This window comes from Nelusetta ayraudi, unplaced genomic scaffold (genome assembly GCF_046127955.1).
Source record: "Nelusetta ayraudi isolate G7.1 ecotype Tasmania unplaced genomic scaffold, CSIRO-AGI_Nayr_v1 ptg000053l, whole genome shotgun sequence".
In the NCBI taxonomy this organism is placed as follows: Eukaryota; Metazoa; Chordata; class Actinopteri; order Tetraodontiformes; family Monacanthidae; genus Nelusetta; species Nelusetta ayraudi.
The window spans coordinates 5,956,982-5,976,095 of NW_027466103.1; the positions used below are offsets into that span (position 1 = coordinate 5,956,982).

General features: G+C 42.5%; 1 long non-coding RNA gene across 1 annotated transcript in view; it reads right to left on the reverse strand.

The window, feature by feature from the left end:
- Positions 1-17,102, reverse strand: part of LOC142896509 (uncharacterized) — a 54,718-nt gene extending 37,616 nt beyond the window's left edge. The window contains exons 1-2 of the long non-coding RNA XR_012928363.1: positions 17,010-17,102; positions 1,678-1,772 (exon numbers count right to left, since the gene is read on the reverse strand). This is a non-coding gene — a long non-coding RNA (uncharacterized LOC142896509). The remainder of the gene's footprint in view (positions 1-1,677; positions 1,773-17,009) is intronic.
- Between the last annotated feature and the right edge of the window lie 2,012 nt (positions 17,103-19,114).

A 19,114-nucleotide genomic window follows, 5' to 3' on the forward strand; every position in this document is an offset into this window, starting at 1 on the left:
CCCCCCACACACACCCCCGGCCCTTGTGTTTTGCGCCGCCACTGCCGCCACTGCTGTCTTTGAGGCCGGGTCCCCGCTATGAACTGCTTCCAGAGTCAGTTACTGGCGTAATTGAAAGTGCTTTGTCATCGCTTTCAGCCAAATACTGATGGATGTGAAGTTGAATGAGGTTTGGGTTTTAGCTGTAGCGCCGGGCCGGCGCGAGATTTATCACCAGAGGCTTAAGAGGCTACCGGGGACCATTAAAGCGCCGACGCCGTCCACATCACAGCAAAGCGTTCATTATTATTCATTAAAACGGAAGGCCTTTAATATGTCTACTTTCCCATGTGAAACAGAAAAAAGAAATAAACAAATAAATAAATAAACTGCACACACGTGTTTTTTGATGACTGCCGGAAAAGCGAAAACCTGGAGGATCAGTTGTGTCCTATTTAAAAATCAGTGGGTGGAAGGTGAAGGTGAGTTTTTTGTTTTTTTTTAAGTGCCGATGAAACATAACAATAAGCATGTGCATGAAAAAAATAAAATAAAAACACTGTTTTTAATCATAACAATCAAGCAACTTTTTTTTTTTTTTTTTTTTTAACACAACCCAATGATTTAAAGCTGTGTTCTCTGCACGGAATACATCATGCAAGGTCAGTTGTGTTAAACACATAGCCTTAATGTATACATACGGACCAAAGCACAGCAGTGGTTTCCATATTTATATTTTAATTAGCGTGGCACTGTGTAAAAAAAAAAACAAAAAGAAAAAAAGAAAAACAAACTACGCAACCGTTTAATTTCAATCCTGCATCGACATGCGCATGCAAAGCGTGGGAGGTGTGCTAGTTCTCATTGTCTCCCACTTATTATAGGCTGCCCCCAGCTGCCTGGGCTGTGAGGGCCCGCATCCTGGCTGGCGTCCAGCTCGGCTCTGATCTGGGCCTCTTTGTGATTTGAGGAGTACAGAGCTTCACTGGGCTGCTGTCCTAGAGCCATGTTGGAATGCAAGAGCAGCGGTGGAGGAGCAGAGGGAAGTGACCTCAGCGTGTGATGCAAGCAACAGCGCGGGGCAAGAGTTGCACACCGAGGTTGGTTGGATTATAAATAAAGTAGCGTGCGGGTTTGTGTGCTGCAGCCGGGAAATATGGAAAGGTGAACGCCGAGTGCTCGCAGCGCGCTTGTAAATGCTGCCCTGTCTTCACACTGGTTCAAGGCTGCCAAGACAGCGTGGCCAAATAAAGTAGATTTAATAGGGAGATGTCTGCCAATTTCTGCATGTGCTCAAAGATTTTTTTTAAGGGTGGGGGGGGGGGGTGCTCCGCCGTGCATTTATGAGTTTTAACAACATTTTGTTGTCAGACCGATTGATGTTCATCTCATTTCTAAATGCTCCTTCTATCTGGGGGCGAGGTGGTCAAGAGCAAAGGGAAGCAAATACTTTCTTCTATTGTCTGTTTTGTCTGCTTCATCTTTGACTTTGAAAGAAAGCCCAACATATTAAAATGGATAGTTTTGGCTTACAAAAGCTCAAACGCAAAATCTGAAACTCTGCCTCCTGCCTCAAATAAAAACAATATTCCTGCCAGCTTTTCTTTTTTTCCCCCCCGTCTGATCGGGATGTGGTGTTGATGTGTGTCCAATCATGTGGACTGCTAACTGTGTGTTGGGGGTGTGCTGGCGACTGACCTGTCTGAGGCTTCTGTGCATGAGGGTCGTCTTGTGGTGCACGGGAGGAGCAGGGGGCGAACAAAAGAGCGAGACCCTGCCACAGGCACAAAAACCTGAGGAAAGACAAAGGCAACTTAACTTTGACATGAAGCGAAAGGATAGCACAGGACACAGTGTGAAACTTTATGCCTTCCGGGGCATTTGGAACAACACAACAGTGTTTTAAAACTCCAGTTTTGCTTAAAAATCTGAATTGTAAGTTTCTTAACGACATTCCAACATTTGGAATGCAGCATCTCTGGCTCTTTTGAGTAACTCATAATACAAACTGTTGAAAAAAAAAAAAGAAACATTCTTCCAAAACGAAATCAATAGATATGCTGTATCCTATGGTGAGATTAGCATGGTAAATGAACATTAACTTGCAGATGGTGGGGTATGATGAGGCATCGTCGGGGCTCCTAACAAACAATTGATTAACTTGTAAATTCCCATTGCCCAGCTGTTATTCAGGCTGTTTACCATAAATAAAAGAGGGGGAGTAGAGAAAGGATCCAGATGCTTTGAGTGCTGCAGAAAGGCAATCTGTCATTGTTCTCAACTAACACTGATGGATGCTGCTTTAAATGGGGACTGGTTTTAGTTAAACATGACAAAGTGAGGGATGACACGCCATTGGTCACAAAGGTCCGGAGGTCCAGCACCGCCTCGGCAGTTGCTTTTTTTTCTTCAGCCCGGCCAACCTCTTGTTCATGTATCAGCTGCCAATAAAAGGGGAGAGGTTGTCGGGGGAAGGCGTCCGTGTTTGTTTGCTTTGCCGCGTCTTTGCGCTGAAGTTGAAAAATGGGAAAATTAACAAGACGAAGCCAGACATCAGGAAGAGAGCGTGATGGGATCTCTCGTTGGGATCTCTACAGTGCTAATTCCTGCCTTGCAGAACTCTGTGATCTTTGGTGTAGATCTAATTCTGCCTTATAAATCTTGACAAAAAAAAGTGGACAAATTAGAAGCTCGCAGAAGCTTAGCTTACATCGTTAATTATATCAAATGTTTGGAAAGTTTTCTTAAAAAAAAAAGAAAAAAAAGAAAGAAATTCTGAATTGAGCAAATTTTATCAGGTGGTAATAGGTCACAGGTGAACCAATGCAGTTTTGCACATATGAGGAAATGCTTGCAAAAAAATGTATAAACTAATCAAACTGTGGTGATGTAAGCCTGGTCAAGATGGTTACAATTAGAAGTATCCTTGTGTTTTTAATATAGATTACAAGTTTGTCTCCTCATTGACTGTTTCTGCTACCAGCATAAGGAAGTCAGTTTATTTATTTACTCCACTCAAAGTCCTCTTCAAAAAACTTCCAAAAAATATTTCTACAATCGAGTTTGTCTTTTGCATTGACCTTTTTCAGATGGAAACACCATTAACAAAACTGCAGGGGAGGGAGACTAAAAATCCTGTCACATGCAGACAGATGTGATGTCACTGACTGAGTGGTCCGATAAAACTCTGCCCCTCACAGACCCAACAATAACCAAGGGCGATGCAAAATGCATGTGGGCCTCTGCGTCCCAGCTGCAGAAGATCACATACATGTAGAGGAGGACATGGAGACGAGCCGCATCGACTCAAAGCTGCTTCAGACAAAAGTGATGTCGTTTCACAGACCACCACAGTGGGACTGTTTATGTAAAGAATCCTGCAAAAGTCATTAGTCACTGTCAAATGGAGCCCGACAGGAAAAAGGGAAAAAAGAAAGAAAAAAAAATCTGTCCTAAAACATACACTGCTTTCATCTTCTATCACTGACCGTACACATAAAAGAGCCATATGCCAGATACCATATGCCGGAAAAGGGACGGGAAAGACTCTGGGATTTTAGTGATGTTAATTCAAGAGTCACACACAGAAAACACAAACTGTTTAAACATATCTAACATTAAAGTTTGTTTGATGAATTTGCATAACAAACAGGAATCTGAAAGATAAAAGCCAAGAATAATTTCACATTTTATCCATTACACAAGTCCCACCTGGATGGGCTCACCTATTTTAAACAGAAAGACAACAGTGCTTGAGGTTGTTGATGCTGTTCAGCTCCATAATATATAGCAATACAGGCAAAATGAGTTCCCGCATGTTTCCCGGTAGATTTCAGAACTGCAGTTTCCATTGTCGAGAAGGAAACCCCAAGGTTTTTTTATTATTTTTTTTTTCCCTGTTTGGGAAATGTTGGAGACAAACAACTCAATAAGTCACAATTAGTGTTGGATGCATTAGGAGCTCACATCCACGTAGTGTTTCCTGACATGAGTCACTGGGAGAACTGATGTGATGTGAGGAAAAAAAATATCTATGTCGTGTGACTAAAATCATTTTGTAACCAAACGGTCTCTGCGTATTTGGACACTTTGGTTATATAATTTATTGGTAATGTTCCACAAGGGTAAGAAATTACTGGTAGAAATTAGTGGTATTTAGATGTCCACCTCCAGGTTGAGATACTCCAAGTTGAGGTGCATTACACTCTGAGGAAGTGCTTCTATTTAATTTCATAGAGGTTATTTTAAAAAGACTTTACAGTGTACGGCATTGTTTTACAGTTGTCAGCTTTAATTATTTTTTTTGTTATATGTTTTGTTATATCTGGTTCCATAACAGAGATTGACAATAAAAGTGTCTTAAACTATTACAATTCACCCATTTGGCAGTCATTCAAACAAGCAGTCAATATTAGAATGAAAGCAGGAGGAAGGCCAACATTGCATGGGCTCAAAAGCAGACTCACTTTGAAAATTAACAGAAAAACCTTCTACCGACAAACAAACAAACAAACAAAAGAAAACATTACTTCCCTTTTAATGGTTTAATTTGTGCAACCACACGAGAAATAATATCCCTGTTCAGGGGCAGCCAGGTTTAAATAATAATCATTAAACTGGCAAACATGAACGAATAAAACTAAGGTAAAGCGAGTTTGAGGTTTGGCATTTAAAAGCAATATCAAGCCATCTCTACAGAGAGGGTTATTTCAGTGAGAGGCCTCAGTGCCTGCCCCTCCAAAACATCCTGTGGCTGGAACTCCCAGCGGATCACTACACATGAGATGAGCTTTCTAGCAGGCAGCTGAAGAACAGATTTTGACTTTTTATTAGCGCCAATTGATTCTGTAGGAGAGGTGGCTAATTTAATTAGTGGGATAATGTACCGTTAATGGATTAAAGTGTTTTGACTTTGCTGGACATGCAGAGTAAAGCCCCACTGACGGACTTCGGAGAGGAAAACGGTGGTTCCTTCGCATCAATCCGGGATCTCCAGACAATTGGCAAGCCTGGGCTTAGCAACCTCCACTGGAATGTGGACAGTATGTGCACACAGTTCAGTAGGGCCCAGTCACATGGGTAGAATGTCAAATCCCAGTGTAGGACATATCACAATCTACAACATCTTTTGTAGACTCAGTGAAAAACCATACACTAACCATTAGGAGGTGTCCTATTTTTATTCATATATTTGAAATAAAAAGCTGCGAAATAAAGTTCTTCAGCAAACGTGGCATCACTTTTCTCCTTTTTTGCAGCACTTTAGTTTAAATGCAGGCATTTAAGTTTTCACTGTTATCACGGATGGAGCATAAAACTGCACAACAAACAAGGTGACAATAGTCCCTCCTGTAGGAAGTCTATTATAATCCAAAAAATAACAAATTCACACACTGAATATCAACACAGCAATTTACTGATTGGGAATATTAATAAACTATTGAGCCAATCAGTAGCATGTTTGAACTATCTTCAGGGAAAAACAATAACACAACAATAAAACACAAACACAAAGCTTTAAGTAGTGATTCTTTGGCATATTTAGCTGGTACGTTATAACGGCTATAGTTGGACTCAGGCTGAGGTGCAAAGAATAGACCTTCAGCATCCTATTAAGGAAAAACACTGCTGACATTTATGAAAGGTCTCATATTAGATAAATTTTTTCACATCTCCATCAGAAATCCAAAAAACTTCCTAGCCCTCTGGAAAACAGCAAATTTAGCCCTATGTTTATACCCTCCTACAAAAAACATACTCTGTCTTAAAGGTTCCTGCTTAAACCGATGCTTTACATGAGGACAAAACCAACACGGCCAGGAACTCGGAAGGTGAAATGAACACCAGGCTGCGGCGATCAACCTGGGAGAGGTATCAGTGGCCGGGTGGCATCACAAACAGCAGGCATCAAAACTATTTTTCTGCATAAACACTCAAAAAAAAAAAACTGAGCAAGCAGATGGACTTCTAAAATTCCCGGGGAGTCTGGAGGAAGTGAATTCTTAACAAAATAGGTGCTGTGAATGAGGCACAAAATAGTTTTTGTGTTGTGGATGCTGGCTAGCTGTGATGCCACTCTTGTGTGTGAACATATGCACGACGTTACCTCAGATTTTCTCAAGAAGATAACTACGAGCTTTGTTTCCATTAGCCCTAGAATTGCGCAAAACCTAAATATGGCAATAAAAACTGGCAGTGGAAACACCTAAACTTCAAAAAAAACCTCTCAAATATCACTAAAAGGTTTTGACGCTCTCAAGAGGTGCTTTTTCAAACATATCGAGATAGAGGTATATCGCAAAAGTGACAATCACTTTTTTCGAATTCACACGTCAGTGGACGTGACGTACGGGGTCACGTTATGTTTAGATGGAGGAGGAGACGGAATATTTTTTTACAAGTAATCAAAGAGAAAAATTTAACAACCATTCTTGACAGCAAAGAAACGTGAACAAACAAAAGCGAATGTAATTCTTGTAAAATCGCGTACTGCAAGATTTTACGAGAATTACAGTTTATGCGCTTCTCACCATTCAATGGAAACACCAGCAAATCGCAATTGTACTTTGTGTAAATTTTAGAAATATTGCTTTTATTTTGTGAAAAACTAATGGAAATGCAGTAATTGATGCTAAAAAACAAAACAAAACATACTCCTAGATATCGCAGCTGTGCATCATAGCTTCACCAAAACAAACAAGTGCAGGTGCATCCATGGCGGCCTCCAACGTTTCTTCCACATTATTTTATTCCCCTCTCCCTGTAAATTCGTAGTTTGGCCTCCCATTTTAGCGGCCGCGTCATCATTAGCATCGATCAAATTGTCCGCCTATCAGGACGTATTGAGAGGGCTCTTCCAGTCACTGACGAGGAGTCCAGTCGTGGACAAGATGTTACTGTCAGCTCTTTAATGTCGGTCTAAGTGGTCAGACAGCTTGTGCACGGTCTTTAGTTAGGAGGCAGGACTCAAGACTCCCCGTTTGGGGAAAAAAAAAAAAAAAAACGTAGGGAGAAAACAGTGGAGGAGTTTTTAGCAGTCGGCGCTCAGACAGGAAGGCTCTGGAGGAAACACCAGAAAGCCATTAACTAACCGCAGTATTATGGTTATCTATTTGCTGCTGCAGGCTGCTGACGGCTAATGAACAGGGCTTCACTCCTGCCCACCCTCCGCGCCGCCACCACCCATCTGATGCGGATGGCGTGGAACGCCACACACACGGGGGCGATGCAGAAAGAGCTCCCCCGCTCTGTCGCGCAAAAAACATCGCAACAGATCAATGGCTGATTCCTAAATCAAGGGAAAAGGTTATTCTGCGTCTCGCCGGGATTCCACTTTCTATCCTCCTATATCTAAGGCGCTCCCATAAGCATTTAAACTAAACAAGGCTCCCCGCCACACACACACACACACACACACACACACACACACACACACACACACACACACACACACACACACACACACACACACACACACACACACACACTCTCCCATGCTACCCCCTCCAAACAACACACGTCTCCTAATTAAGAGCTAGGCAGTGGGGGCTTTTTTGTGTCTGTGGTTATGCTCGCAATGTTAGTGTCTGGAGTGTGAAAACAGATCTGATGGACCGCTGCCCTCAGCCTCTCTCCCTGATCAGGCTCCAGCAGGTATCCCCCATGATTGACAGCTCACAGGTCAGCCGCCCATCTCCCAGTCTGTTAGAGGGTGGGCGGCAAAAGAGATTTGGAATGCCTGGGACCCTGATTGCTTTATTGCTCGCCTGTCAGAACCATTGTGCGGCTCGGTATTATTAGGGCTCGCCATCTCTCACTGTCTGGAAGGTGTCGCGTCTCAGCTCTGCATAAAGAGTCGCCGCTCCATTCAAAATCCCCTTTCTTTTTTTTCTTTTTTTTTTGGCTGAAACGAAGACGGCACAGATTTTTCCGCAGAATCTCCTGTATTGGTTTGTCAGATAATGCAACACAAGTGTCTCCAGGGAGCGCCTTGGATGGCGCTGCTCTACACTCAAATGTAGAAGATATGAGATCCCATTTGGCAATAATTTATCACTCCGCCACCAACAATGGTCGATAATATTATACAGGCTTTACTCTGATGTTCCTGATTATGTATCTAAGCATGCTGAATTATTTACTACTGTGATGTCCGCGCCACCGAAACATAAGAAAGCGTCCTTATTTGCATTTTAATGTTTGTTTTGCTAAGCCAAAAGATTCCACCGCCTGAAAAATCCCGGTGCTGGTCTGGTAAATAACGTGCAATACCATGTTACTTTTGCAATTTTCAAGGCATGCCATGCTGCTGCTGCTTTCTTGTATCAGAGTTCAAATGCAAATCATATTTGCTGCTGTTGGAATAAGCCATATTTGCCATTGTTGATGATCATCAAATTAAAAACATTTGGTAAGAGGTCAGTCAAATAAAAGATAATTAGTCCTACATTGTTCAACAGGATGCCAACCTATTTTACACGTAATATACTGACCTTTATTTTTTTTTATTATATTATTATTGATTATGTTTTTTACATTACAGTCTTACATTGTTTATTATTTAACAGTATAAAAAAATATTTTTAGAGCTAAAAATTGTACAGACTGGCCAACCATTTACTTTCAACGTACTTTGAGAATGTTAATCAAAAACATAATTCGACATATTCACTTCCTTTTAATGGTGTACTACTTATCCATAACCCTCTAGCTTAACGATTCCAGATGGTCGAAAATGAAATAAGAGACCGACATAATAACACAGAGCAATGCCACTAATCACAACAGCAGTGGTAATAATATACAGCATGTGAATGACAGGAGGACTGCGGGACACAGCTTTACAATGTTTTGGCAAGAGGAGCACTATGGGTTGAAATTCAAAACATAAAAGAGGTAACGCCGATAAAAGTGTGTCCCGCCGGAACAAAGGGCCTCCTCCACTGCTACAGTAACCCCGTAAACAATGTCTGTGCACACAACTCCCAGGCTGATTTCATTCTTGTTACTCCCTGAGCCGAGATGACAGACTGGCAGGTTGTTGAAGGTCACCGGAGCAGAGCCTCCTGCTCCCCAGGAGCCCAGGTGATGGTCAGGCCACATCCCCAAGTGCTCTCGCTGCTCCGGGGCCACAGCGGAGACAAGCCCACTGGGGTGCCACGTCCCCCCGTCTCCATGGAGATGAAGCGAGGGGGCCGGTCGCGGCTCAGCCTCACACCTTTATGGTCAGCGCCTCCCAGTCTCTGAGGAGTCCGCCCTCGCCTTCACAGCCATCGCACGCGAGCCGGCGGTCGCCTGCCCCACTCGCACCCCGACAACACCCCCCACCCCCACCTCCCGTTCGCTCTCCCTTTCTTTTTTTTATGTTGTCTTCTACGGAGCCAGCGCGAGTGCGAGGGCGGCCAACATGTCCGGCCCTCCCTGCCCTGGCAGCGCTGGCCCTGCGAGGCCTGCTGGGAACAGTGGTGAGATGTTAGATTAGAACGTCAAGTCTGGGCAGGACCTGAGAGGGGGCCGCAAACGCAAAGGGACTCTGTCTGCGGCTCATGCCCCATTATGGTTTTATCATAGGGTGTGAAAGCTCCGGTCCCAAAAGCTGCCTCCTTTTAAGATCCCCTCGCTACTTGGCTGCTGAAGGAAAACTGGCCGCGGAGTCGGGTCCCGCATCCCCCGTCGATCTGCGCCATCACGCCTCATTAAGGCCAATGATGTTTGACTGATCGTTGCATACCTTTTAAATGCGTGCGTCGCCGACAAGCAGCTTTCCTAACAGTGATCAGATTGATTTTCTTTTTTTTTACTTAAGTGTTGCTGTTCCTTATTGTGTATGAGGTTCCTAATCTGAGAAATGAATGATAACCTCTTCATCACTCTACCCCTTGAGTGTTCTTACTGGAAGCCGTATTGATTTTGTTAGTCTGAGAGTCCTCACAATGCCCGGCCCCTTTACCTCAGGGACAAATCTAATTGTTTATCTCTGGACAGACTTCTGCCTTTACTCCCTTCTGTCTCATTATGTGCCAAGATTTGTCAAGTCAAGTCTCTCCACACTCTCAAATCTCGCCTTACAACATGTCGTTCGGCAGAACACTACAGATGGCTTACTTATCAACAGACCCTCCCACATGGAATGTTACAAACATGACAGCACAACACACTTGCAAAAATATACACAAACTGACATAGAATGTAATCGCACTCCCAAGGCACGATTGTACACACATGCACGCACACAAAACATGAGTCACTTTTTTTCCCCATTTAATAAACACTGATATCTTTGTGTATGCCTTATATGAGCAAAACACACCAAAAGACAACAGCATCACAATGGCTAAAATTGTATTCACAGATCACACTTATAGTAGTATTTTTTCATGTTTACTCAGGTCAAAAGTGAGTCTGGAGTGAGGATACCCTATTGGAATACATGGGTGCAAATTGTGTAGAGTGTTAATGGGTTTAACTTGGTGGATGCACGGCTGCTGCAATAACCAGGATGAATAACAAAGGAGATAATGACTCCTCTAGTGGTAAAATTAATATATTTTATATACATGTGTAAGGCTCAGCCCACAGGAGGCTAAGTAATTCAAATCTTCCTGGACAACACTAATTTAACTTAATGGTTGAACTACTTTCTAGAAGTACTGTATAAGCCACATTTAATGGTTCTTTGCAATTTCACTTGGGACGCCCTGAACTTGCCTAACAAGATGCACTAACACAAGAGAGGTCAGGGTGTATTTTTAGGGCACTGCATTTCAAGGCTGCAGGCAAATCGGGGGTTAAATTTTAAAAATAAGAACCTCCACTCCCCCCACCTCTACAATATCACTATGACAAGATGTTTTGTGGATTTAGCCACCAGTCTTTCTTTCTTTTTTCTTCAGAATTTTACCCAGCTCTCCCAACTCTTTTAGGCCATTGGAAGCCCTTGGTCAGGTTTTATCACTGAGTTAACTCCAACGAAGTGGGCCAGATCGATAAGCGCATTCTCAGAAAAGGAGCCGGAGCGCTGAGAGTTGGAGGCACATAGGAGAGAGGCGCGAGAGGCATGGAGCAATCAGAGAGCTGTGGATGTGTGTGCCTTCAGGAGTGGATCGATGCGCTGACAGGAGCCTCGCTTTGTTCTCGCTCAGCGCTCAGATGTTAGGCATGCTTAACATGATTGCTTAAAGGTTTTTGTTTGCCCACTTCTGTTTTTGTTTGTCATTTTGCTCCACTTATCGCACGTTATTATGTCCCTGTTTTTTTTTTGTTTTTTTTGTATTAAGTGGGATGGGTGAGTGGGTAGGCTATCTTATGTCTCCCTGCTCCTTGGGACGTGTGTGTGTGTGTCTGTGTGCGTGTGCTTCTTTCTTTGTTCCTTTCTTTCCTTTTTAAACGGCACACAGTATTAACTGGCATCTAGGGCATGTGAATTTATGGGAGAGAAAACGGAATGTGTCTAACAGAGCTCTGAATAAGCCATTTCAAATTATTGTATTTAAGATAACAAAACGTGTGTTCTTGAACCTACAAAAGTTTTTTTTTTCTTAGATAATAATTATAATAATAATAATGATAATAATGATAATAATAATAATTCAACCATTTTAAAAGAGGCAAACTGGGCCCTGACCTTCCGTCTTTGGCATTTCTTATCGTTTCTCTAATCCCCAGGAATTTTTCATCATTACCAGACTGCATTCTTTCTCCCTGTGCCACATGGCCACCCAAACCGAGTTAAGCACTTTGCCTCGCCAAGAATTACTTCTAACAAGAACTTGGGTGTGCCTGTCTCCACACACAGAAAGGTGTCAACCGCGAGGACAAGTAGGTGTCAACAGATCTGCACTCAACGCCTATGGGACGTTGAGACGCATGAGCTCTTTTCCAAGGCTTAATAAGATAGCACAGATGCGCCCTTGTCTGAGCATGGCCCTGCGTCTCATTGTACTTTGGCCTCCAAACCCTGCCATTGCAAGACCTCTATTGCATTGGCTGCGTGAGAGGGTCTCATTAGGACAGACAAACGAAAACCCGGGGTCAAGGTATATAAAGGTAGTCGCAGCTAAGGAGCATGCCTCCGAGATGAGTTGGGAGCCGGACCAAGTCTTAGGGCCACCCCGGCAGACCTCTGGCCCTCCCCATCATGACCTCCGGTATCTACCATTATTTGATGAAGCAGAGCTTGATAATTATTTTGCGTGGCTGAAGAAGGGGGCACAGTTTGAAAAGAGTGTCTCCCTCTTAGGGGAAAGATAGCAGAGGATGATGGGGTGGTGGGGGGGTGGGGTGGGGGAGAAAAAAAACTAACAAAAAAAGATCAAAAGCAGGCCTTTCGCTTTTCATGCCTCAGAGGCTCCAAAGAGGATAAGGAACAATTGGGCTCTGGGTATCCTGTCCTCTGTGGCAATTAGACTCAGCTGATGAAGTGAAAGGGATGAATGGCAGGGTTCAAGGCCTTCTCCAGGATTCACACAACAGGGTGTGTTTTTACCGTCTTCCCCTTTATCTTCTTCTCTCTTTTCGAGAGGCAGATATGCAGCTGAAATATTTCCAGATAGAAGACAATGTGATTCAAGGCGCCAGATATTGAGCATGGGCACCAATGAGAATGAGGACGTGAAAGAGGGGGCGGCGGTGGGATGAGAATGGACTTGCGCGCGACAATACGAGCACAAACGCATTTTGAAGATGGCGCACAAAGAGATGGTGCGATCTGCTCACGCGGATGTTATTAAATTTTGTCCGTGTGGCTTAAATTTGGCTTTCATTAGTATCATCGGCTAATAAAGGGGGGTTGCGCTGATGCATGCTGAGCGCAATGGTTCTGTGTCAAAAGCAGATGTGAGCCTGATTAGTCTGGATTTGAAACAAACACTTTTAATAGGTTAGAAGCGTGGTCGTCACGGCGAAAATGTTGTTTTTTTTAAGTAAAATAAATTCATTAATAGCACACTTCCAAATTTATTACCAAGACACAACAAATTCAAATGATAAACTGAAACTTCCAAAAAAACAACAGTTGCTTAAGTTGCGTCTGCAAACTTAAAAATGTTTAGCTTCATTAAAAGTGTTACAGTCGTCCTAAAGTTTGATGCCGTCACCTTTCTACTCTCAGTATCTTAACAGCAATTCATTCGTTTTCTATCAATCCCAATAATCAAAAACTTGGTCTTCTACATCGTGTCAAGTAAAGCATTTTATTTATCTTCTTGACAGCAAATAATTACATCAGAGTGGGTTTAGGTTGTTTCATTTGCTGGCATTATACCCTTCACAGGAAACTTCTTACAGGGCCCATGCCAGTAAATGGGCCCCCAAGACTAGAATGATACTGCCACACTGCACTAAAACCTTAAGATGATTAGTGATATTCTTAAAACCTCACCCACTGATAATGTGTTTAAAGAAGCGATACGGCTTTTCCAAGATTTGAGTTCAAAGTCTGAGAGGCATGGGGTCAGAATGCCAATGGGCTAAACAAAGAGTAGCCAAAATGGGCTTTGGAGGATTTGAAACTCAGGCCCCAGAACCGCTTTGATCAAAACAGTGCTGCAGCCACAGAAATACTAAGTACCAAGTGCTTGGAACTACGTCACCGACTAGAAAGGCTGAGTGGGATGAACGACTGCATGAAACAAGGCTTCAGGGTTGGAAAAAATAGGAAATAAAAAAAAGCTGTGACTCAGACTGATGGCTCAGAACCAGAATGATTTTAAGGAAAATTAAAAATAAATAAATAAATAGACCTGGATAAAAGCAGACGCCATCTCCTGCTTGAAAGGTTCCTAAATTCAAATCGTACAAACACATTTGAATATTGGTTTTCATTTTCAGTGGATGGCTTAGATAAATCGTTTCATACTCTACTTGATTGCTCAGTCATGATCATAATAGATGGTAAAAGCCTTATTTAATGATAATTAGTGCTAATTCTATAAATATCCTAATTAGCTCGACTGTGACTCCCTGCGATTGTCCCGTTTTAGTCAGTGTGCTTGATGAAATGCAAAAGAACAAAAAATCTTTCACAGATAAACTTGGACAGATTTTTCCATCTCAAGCAGCCTTGAACAATTAAGTTGGCGCGTTTTCATCTTATTCTGATAACACAACGCATTTCACCCCAGAGAGTCCAGCTGTGTTCAAAGTTATTAGTACTAAATTTACATCACAGCTAACAATATTGACACACCAAATGTGCAGTGTAAAAGATTTTTTTTAATTCAATTTTTTTCTTCTTACTTTATGTCAAGATATGTGAGGTTGTTAAAAGAAAATGAGGCAAATAATCTAAAATCATAATCAATCAAAAGCTCAATTATGCATGTTTATCATCGTCCTGTCAGTTCTGGTAAAACACCTCATGGCTTCTGCATCAACAACTGATTAGCGCAGGAGACAGCCGTAATGACGAGGAGAACATATGACGGCAAAGACCATTAAACTGAGGAAATTTCAATTAGCAAGTGTGAGGTCTTTGAATATTTCCGCACGGCACTGACGGCGGGCTCACATTCAAACACTTAGCATGGAGTTATCATCCACGTCGAAAGTATTCAAAGGGTTGGAAGTAAATTTATCGAGCGTAACTGGTGCAACAAAACATCAATCAAATCACAATGCTTGTATAGGATTCATCTGTGGAGAATGCTTTCATAAAAAAATTAAACACAACGCCTTAACTTGTGTTTCTTTGTGTAATTGTCGATGTGTTGTTTTCCAAGTTGTTTTTTTAAGCACTCGCCTAGCCTTTTCTGTTACATTAAGCTGTATCCATGACAAATGTCCATAACAGAGATTCATACATATAGGCATGAAAACAACAACTCTTTTCATTAATTCCATTGATTGACCACTGCAAAGAACCCAGAGGTGGTTCCATGAGTCAGTTGGAGAGCTAAAACATTCAATTTTGTCCACTATCTATTGCCTGAAACTGATAAACCAATGAAACAAATTCTCAATTGAATTTCTGAACATCAAAGTTGATGCCAATAATTCGGCGAACAGAATCTCTTTGAAATTCCCTTTCTCGTCCAAAGCCTCTCTGCAACCACCGGCCGGTGATTAAACTGATCATTTTAACCTATTATTCCTAATCGGCGAACGCGCCTTTAATTATTTTGTCTATTCCCAGTGGCAGATGGTTCCTGATGACACAAAGAGACAGGACGGACTAAATATAATGGCTGTCTTGTTTTAATTGTTAAGTTTTCAACCCCACCCCCTCCCTCCCCTTTTTTTAAGGTGACAGGGCCATTACTCCGCAGTCACCACTTATCGGCGGCATCACCCAGGATTAATGGTTTCACTTGTGTTGGTAAGAAATGTTAAAGTTGTCCCGATTATCAGTGCCAGAAAAAGGACGGTTATTTGTCATTGTGCTGGCCAGTGCGAGGGAATAATCCGACAAATCATCAAGTTAAGAGCGTGATTAACCCTTTCTGGGGAGGCTGAAAAGGATGCACAGCGGCCGAGTCGCCTTTAAGGAATGCGTCCCTTCTTAAGCTTAGCCGTGTTTGAGTTGATTGGTAGCTGCACATCTGCAGCAGCTAAAGCGCCTAGTTTAAGTTAAAACTGGGATGAAAAGGAGGCGGAGGCAAAACAAAGAGGGCAAATTCCAACCTCAACTCACATTCATTACCGCCTAAATCCTAAACCTCAGAGAATTGACGTAGTTTATATTAGTTTGACGAATAATTAATACTGCCTGATTAAACTTTAAAGCGAGATGGTTGTAAACCCTGGCTGATTTCTGGATATTAGAAATATTTTCCATAATACCATTCCTGTGGTATGAGCTCCACCCCTGAAAGTACCAGAATCCTTCAGGCCATGCGTGGTGTATAGGACCAAGCACCATTATCATTTTAGCAACTATTTCATTATTTCAACTAAACATTGGTTACTATATAGACGGTCCATTATTTGAAAATGTTTTAACACTCAGACATTTTAAAAACAACATTCAGTACTGTAATCATGACACCATGGAAGCAGGTATTTTTGCTTAGTGTTGCTTTCAGACTCTCACACCGGCCTGTCAACAAAGGGGCTTTTCAACTAATGCTGGAGAGAGACTGAAGGTAAGATGTTAAGCCAATCGAAAACAACAGGGGGACCAACCAGAGGGGGTAATAAAAATAAAAGTTGGATTAATTAATGTTGCAGTGCACCTTGTGAAACTTGATACTTCCAATCATCTAGTGCCAATAGTCTACAAAGTATGAGAAACCTAAAACTGCAGTAAAACGAGAATGTTTGATTCGGAATTGAAGACTTGAAGGACGTCCACAACAACAGCAATTACCACCGCCCCTGGCTGCCATACTGCCCATTTAACACGTTTGTCTGGAGAAGGATTGTTTTCCAGGCGTACAGTCCCTGAAGCCTTTGTGCAGGTTGTGCAGGCTTGTCCCCCCGCCCCACTAATCTCCTACATTATTTTCCTCGTCTGTCACCTTTATAGTATCTATTAGCCACTCTCCGCTATCTGTTTGTGGGGCATTTTCTCTTCCTTTTTCCCCATGAATGTTTTATATATTGGAGGGAGAATGATTGTTCTTTGCAATGAGGCCAGCGCGTGGCCTCAGTAAGACAAATTGCTCCAGAACGTCTAAATGGCAGTCAATGATAACTCATTGTAAGGAGAGTAAGTGACTTCCAATGGAGTGGATAGGGGGACAGAGAATAATGGCAGAGCACAGGTGAAAAATAGATGTTTGGCTCGGTGTAATTACTCCATTAGGGGGCTCTCTGTTAATCTACCCAACCAACAGCAAGTGTTTTTACAGCAATGAGGGGGTTGACGGGCAAAAAAAAAAAAAGAAAATGACGACAACTGGACGGAGAGGGAGAGAGAGAGACACCCCGCTGCACACCCCAATCACAACACACACGCCATCAAGTGTTTACTAATGGACAAATGTACTCTCTGTCGGCGCTCCCCCCAGCATCCCACAAGCTACTCCAGTCGCAAGTAAGTGTGTTGATAGATGTATTGACGTACGCCATCGCGGGGCTGACATATTAATTACCTGCAGTATGCATTTCCTCTGTCTAGGCTGTGCTCCGGGAGATGGACCAGGCACTGCACGGGCCTGCTGATCATGAAAATCTGGGTTAGAACAAAAAAGGAAGAGAGAAAGGAAAAGTCACGGAACGGCCAAAGGAAAACCCACCCGCTGGAAAGCAACACCCCCATTCTGCTGATTTCCAGACAAACATAATGATAACAATTTTTTGAGCATTTGGTGTCTGCTGCTTTACGCCTGTGGCAATCTAGACAAAAGAAGCCTGAGAAAGGAGAGGGGGGAAAAAAAAAAAAAAAGAAAAGCTCCAATATGGTCTTAAGAGTTTATTCTGACCACACAATCTGTTTTCTTAAGTCAACTTTTAAAACACTGCTATGAGCAGTGCCCACAGCTTTATCACTGAAGCTCAGATTGACCTTGCATTCACCTTTATACTATTTCCCATCTGTTTAGGTTCCGCCCTAGAATCCATCCCAGTTGGCTGTAGGCCCACTTTGCATTGGGCTTTCTCAGCGGAACCCTGAACAAAACCCTGTAGGAGCAAAACACCCTCTGTTTGGCCTATTTCAGAGAAAAATCCAGCTTGCATCTCAGTGTCTCTTTCTCCACCACAAAAAAACAAAAACAAACAAAAAAAAAAAAAATCATACTTGGACTTCTCAAGATGTTTCTCTGAGTGCTACAATAAAACAAAATCTAAGAAGAGCTGCAAAATCATCCTCCAATTGCTGTTTTGAAGCACAAATAAAAACAATATAGGAAAAAAATGTTGTAACGATGAGCTGTGACGCCATTTTATTAAGAAAATAAGCGATTCAACTTGTGGAGGATAATATGGTTACCGCTCAGCTGAAGAAAGAAAAAAAAGGACCAATAACAGCTCATTACAGTGGGGGAATGACCTTCAACTAGATTGAGAAGCGTTAATAACAAATACTAGTATATAAAAAAAAAAAAACAACAAACAAACAAACAAAAAAAACACGGTGTGCGCAAGAGTGCACGGCTACCACAAACACACACAAAAGGCACCAATAGGGTGGAAACACAAGGCGTCCGGCTGGACAATTTCCCCTGGCCTGAAAAGCTACAGGTTGCGCTAAGAGGACTTGAAACGCTAAAGGACAGTGAGGGGTGCCATTATCACTGGGCGCTGAAAACGAGCACGGTGACCCGATTAAAGCGAGAATTTCTGGGTCACGGTCTTGTTTTTCACTGTTTAATTTGTCTATCGATAGTGACACGGTCCGTGGCTCTCACCTACCTGTAATATTATCTTTCAAAAAAAAAAAAAAGGGAAAGGGAAAAAAAAAAAAAAAAAATCGCGGTTCAGACAGGGCCCCTTGTCACCGTCACCCGGCACGGGGGGGAGAGGGAGCGGATTAGCACGCAGCTTGCTACAGGGGGAACTGCAGTCACTCGGAGCCGCGGACCGTCGCCCGGTCGGCCGGCTGCCACTTCGCGGAAGTTGCGGGCTGCGGCGCCGCTCAGTGGACGCTCTGGTTTCCGGCGCTTCTCTTTGCAGTGAACACGGCGGTATCCTTCCGGGCATGGAGGAGACAAACGCCCAAACTATATCGAGACCTTTTTTTATTTTTGTAAATTTTATGTACTATTATTATTATTATTTTAATATTTTATTTATATTATTATTTTAATATTTTATTTATATTATTATTTGTTGTTTTGTTATATTATTATTATATTATTATTTGAAGAAGAAGAAGGAGGAGGAGGAGGAGGAGGAGGAGGAGGAGGAGAAACGGGCCATAGCCTGTTGTTTAATATAAAATAAATACTAATAAATGTTTCTTGTTAGATTAACCCCCCAACAAATATGATCATTCATCAATTAGAGTGTAAGCATACTCCAGAATTTAAATTGTGATAGATAGATAGATAGATAGATAGATAGATAGATAGATAGATAGATAGAGCACTCATTGCATTGTTCACATGAGCTGCAGCAGGTACGGAGCTCGTCCGTTGCTTGGCCCTGGCTGAGCGGCAACAACAAACAAGTTCAGTGTCTGTGGTCCAAGCCTTCTCGGGGCTCCCTCTGCATCACACACGGTGCCCTTCATCTCATGCTAATGTAGCGTGCCGGC